Genomic DNA, 5197 nt, shown 5'->3' on the forward strand with positions numbered 1-5197 from the left:
ATGTATTCCCAATTCCAATTCTTTCTCAATTTTTTTGCGAATCGTTTAAGTTTAAATAAAGTTAGTTTTATTCTGTATGTTTCAAACAAAATGTTTTCTGTTATAATGTGTAGGCATTTCAACATTATAACTTGCATTTATCTCTTTTTAAAATAAATTGCTCTGAATCTATTTTTAAGGCTTATTACCTCATGACTTAGAACAAGAAACTGTGTAGTAATACTGCCTAGTTTGGGGCCTTAACTCCATCACTCAAGATTAAGTGACTGCAGGTGAATTATTTTATTAACCTGTGCTTCAGTTCTCCCTTCTACAAAATACTGCCAGTAGTGGTATCTCTCTTGTAGGGTTGTCAGAAAGATTGATGAGTTAGTTAAACACAACAGTGTCAGGCACATAGTAAACGTACAATGCAGTTCTTATTATTAACACACTTCCATGTTCCTTCTTCTAATCCATTTTCAGTATATGCTAGAAAGAGAGGTTCCTTAAATCCATAAATGTGCCTGACAGAAATAAAAACAGGTCGAGATGAAATTTCTACATCAAATGTTTTCGTTATTCATCAGTTGAAGATCACCTATATCATTTGATTTTATATTTTAATACACACAACACTTTCAGTGACTTTTCCAGTAAAATCAGGGTTGACTTAAAAAAATAAAGCAAATGCATGCATTAAGTTTTAAAGGCAATTCCATTTTGATGACTGCCCTCAACATTTTCAATGTTTGTAAAGTCCTTCTTTTAAAAGGGAACGTGAAACTTCGAAATAATGTAGAAAACTCTCATAATAAATAATTATTTTTAATATAAATATAACATCAATTCCTTCAAGCTAACTGAAACTATTATAACATCATTTCACAGCAACCCAGTCATTTACTGCTGTAGCAGAATTTTTTATCTGTTTCAGAGGAATATTACATGAGTTATTGATAGTTCAGTATGTTAGAAATATATGATCGGTTTGACCTAAAAGATAAAAAGGTCACATTTAAATTGCAAAATTATTTTAATAAAACGTTCAACTTTTAATTGATTTCTAAACTTCCCTCTAAGTCATGCTGTTTTTTTCTTATTTTACAAGCTTGTTACATGTTGTGTGTTATTTAAATTTTATCTCATTCATCATGTATCAGTTAGAAGACAAAAAATGTCTATTGTTTAGGTCATCCTGCATCATTCTCACACAGAGTAATGAGAGAATTAAATTAATCTAATTATCTTCTTATCTTTGTTTCATATAAAACTTCTCATTTTTATCTTATTAAATCCAAAAGTCTTCCCAGTATGACTACTAGCAATTATTTTCTCTGCCTGGAGTAGTTCAAAAATTCTAAATATACTTTTACTTTTTCCTCTTCCCTTGAATTTGTTTTCTCCCACACTCAAAAATTTGAAAGAAAAAAATTTTTTTTTAGTTGGAGGAGAACTTGAAAAAGAAAATCAAAGGCTGCTTTTATTGATGCACTGATAAGACTGACCCAAGATTTGGAAGGGGTGTTTTGTTCATGCAATACTCATCATCAAAGCAAACTGAAAAGACAAAGGTGTCTGAAATGGCTTTACACTGACATGACGCCTTAATTCGTTAAGGAAACGGGCTGCTCACTAACTACCTTCTCATTTCATGTTTTTTACAAACTCCTCTCCTTTCTTGATGGAGGCTTTCAGCTCAGAAATGGCCTCGGCAATCATCTTCTCTTCAAACGGGGGAGATTTTGCCGATGCCTAGATTCTTCTCGATGCCCTTTCCCCGCAGCATCGACCGTGTGGAGAAATACGGACGGTGTATTTCTTGGGACTTGACGAAGGAACATTCGACAACTTCCTTTCAGTTCATCGCATCCACGAGGGAGGAGACAAATCGGCGGGCTCCGGCATACGCCGTGGACAGGGTGGCAGGGTCTACTGTGGCCTTCGCCTTGACCGCCTCCGTGCCGGCCTCCTGGATCCACCCAGTGGCGGTAATCAGCAGGTCCGGGGGAAAGTCCACTTTGGGGGTGCGCTGAGATCAGGGGCATGATCCTCCCAGCATGGCCGCCAATGACAAGAACGTTGACTCGAGCCGGTCCACACCCTTCAGTTCTGCAGCCAAAGTGTTGGCTTGGACAATGTCCAGGGTGGTCACCCCAAAGATTTTATTGGGGTTGTAAACTCCATGTTTCTTGAAAACTTCCGCTGTGATTGGGATGGTGGAGTTAACTGGATTTGAAATGATGCAGAGCATGATCTCGGGGCTGTGCGGGCACAGGCAGCAGTCAGGGTGGCCAGGATTGTGGCGTGGGTGTTGAGCAGGTCGTCCCGTGTCATGCCTGCTTTTCTTGGGGCTCCCGCGGTAATAGCCACCTTGTCGCGGCCCTCCAGGCAGTCTGGCAGCTGCTCAGCTCCGAGGTGGCCTTTCACCATCGCTCTGGTCTCGATGTGGCTCCGATCGGCGGCGGCCACTCGGGGTGTCTGAGCAATACCGTGGAGGGTCGGGCGGCTCACCAAGGGGCCGTTCTTCAGGAGAAGCGAAGGCTGCTGCTGGATTCCTCCAAGCCCCCCCTCCCCCCCCCCCAGCACGGCTGCTTTAGCACTGTTCTGGGCCGAGGTGCCGAAGTCGCGGCGGAGAGCGGCGCCCCCAGGCCGGGCGGTGGCGGACGGGGCGCGGACCAGCTCGGGAAGGAGCCGGCGAGGGACAAAAGAAGAAAGAAAATTTGATATTTCTATTTTTATTTACTACTATATTGCAAAAGGAAAGTCCCTGTAAGGAAACATGTGACTGAACAAACTTCGTCCCTTGTAATTCTTACCTGTTTTATTTTACCAATGTAGTCCAATAATACTCATGTGTATTTACGGATGCAAAGGTAAGTACAAAGATCAAGGTGGTTCAATAAACCCGTGACTGCTTAGAAAATTATTAAGTGATTTGGAGGCATATGTTATATTGCTAATGATTATTTAGGTATTACAGAATTTTTAATGTTAAGATTATTAATATTTTTAATATAACTTTTTCTTAACAAATATCTTCAGCAAGGTAGAAAATATTATTCCAGTTTTTCTGCGTTAAAAGTAAAGTCATAGTGTGTTCCCAATAAAAGGCCCCAATGTTCTTGGAGAAATGGCTGATTCTATATTTGGGACAAAGTACAAGATAAGCATGTAATATGTTGTTCTAGGAAGCAAGTATGTGTTCAAATTCTGACGTGAAAGTGTAAATAGGACAAGAACCTAGTGAAAAGGTGTTCCCATGGGCCAAATTTAATACAGATTGTGTATTTTTTAAAAAAAAGAGAGAAATAAAGAAAAGGATTGAAGGTAATGCATTATAAAAATTCAAATAACAAAAGTTTCCATGGATCCATAATGATGTTTTAACAAAGAAGGAAGGAGGGTAAAGAAAAAGCTCTTCTCTACTTGACAATGAAAGCTAATATGCAGTGAAAGAATGAGATAATTGGAAAGATCACTATCTTGTCACCCTTTGTGCCATAATCATCAATGATGCTAAATGGGTAAAATGTTGTTGAACAGGATATTTATAAGATATTTACAGCATCTCAACGTATCACCTTACAAATTACTGATGGCAAAGAGTGAAAGATTTTCTGCAATGAAGAAATCTGGTAGACAATACCATATCCAAGTGATTCAACTTAGCACACAAATAACGAGACACAATGACTTTATGTATTGATACGTACATATGTGAAGCAATGAAAATACATGTCACCTCTGTAATGCTTTTTGCAATGAAGCGTCACCTAGTTATAATTATGAGGAAAAATCACACTTATCCAGATTGTGTGATATTCCATATTAGAGACTGATTATACAAGTGGACGATGGTTAGACCTGCAAACTAAAGAATGCCACTTGCTGTCTGTTTCTACAAGGATGAAGTCACTAGCCACTAGAGTCGTTGACCTTTAACACACCCTGAAAGGAGTTCAGGGCAGAGATCAGGAATGAGGCACTCCATGCTCTGGGAAAATCTGGCTGAACAGGGCTTCAGATAGATATTTTCAGAAAATTTTAGGAACACAATTTCTTGCATCTTCTTATACCTAGGAAAGCAGTAAAATCACTAATGGAGACATTTGCTCCTCATGACTAGTATCAACCTTCTACTGAGATGTGTAGTTGATTGCAAGTACCCCCATCACCAAAATCATATATATACAGACCTCCTTCCCCACCACCTCTTCAGAACAGTCCCTCAGAGCTATCTGAGAGGCTATGTCCTGGGCTACGGTCCTCAGTAAGCTACAAAGAAAACTGAATTCACAGCTCTCACATTGTGCTTTTTTTTCTTCAGTTCACAGACCATCTATAAAAGTAGAACTTTCACCCACAATCTGTAGCAACGAGCCCAGGAAGTCAAATCATTAACAACAGTATGACTTCCAGTCCAGAAAGTCAACCTACTATCTTTCCACAAGACTTGTAGCATATCAGAATGTTTCTCTAGCAACCAGTCTAAGATAGCTTTTAAATGCCTTTTCGGTTGGTCTACAGAGAGAGTCTAATGCCTGGAAATCATTAAAGTAGTGAGATAAAAATCTAAATAGGGTGGTAGAAGCAGAAATTTAAAAGAAGCATGGATGCTTTAGAAAAATGTATTAATAGTTCATATGGAGCTATTGATATTTGTGTCAAAGGAAAGTGAATTTCTAAAAATAGCTTCTGGGATTAAACTACATGGAAGAATATGGTAATATGGAAAGAAACAGGATTCTCCATCTCTACTGTGAAAAATTGACTGATACCACAGTACAAAGTTATGTTTATGTTGAAGGAAGAATTTACTAATGGTAATAGTAAGAACAGTATCAAGGAGTAGTTTTATGTATTTATCACTGAAGTTTCTAAAAATTCTTCTTTTTCATTGCTTCTTTCTCTATTTCCTTTCCTCCCTCCTTTCCAGTTTTCCTTCCTGCCTTCCCCTCCCTCCTCTCTCTACCTTCATTTTTGTTGTTCCTTGTTTTCTCCCTTTATCCTTTCCTCATTATTTTAAAATTTATTCATTAAAAAATAAATATTCATTAAGCATCTGTACTGTGAAAGTTTCTGTTTTCTTTCTGGGTCAGTATCAGTCTTATGAGTTAGCTTAACACTGGAATTAGATATTTGAGTTTCAGATCATGAAGTCAGCTTGTTCAATCTGATAAACTACCACTTCATTTACATAGACGATGAAAATATC

General features: G+C 38.4%; 1 pseudogene; it reads right to left on the bottom strand.

Annotated features, from left to right (window-relative positions):
• Positions 1-1626: 1626 nt before the first annotated feature.
• On the bottom strand, positions 1627-2316 carry LOC131756903 (malate dehydrogenase, mitochondrial pseudogene; annotated as a pseudogene).
• Between the last annotated feature and the right edge of the window lie 2881 nt (positions 2317-5197).

This window comes from Kogia breviceps, chromosome 5, assembly GCF_026419965.1.
Source record: "Kogia breviceps isolate mKogBre1 chromosome 5, mKogBre1 haplotype 1, whole genome shotgun sequence".
Lineage (NCBI taxonomy): Eukaryota > Metazoa > Chordata > Mammalia > Artiodactyla > Physeteridae > Kogia > Kogia breviceps.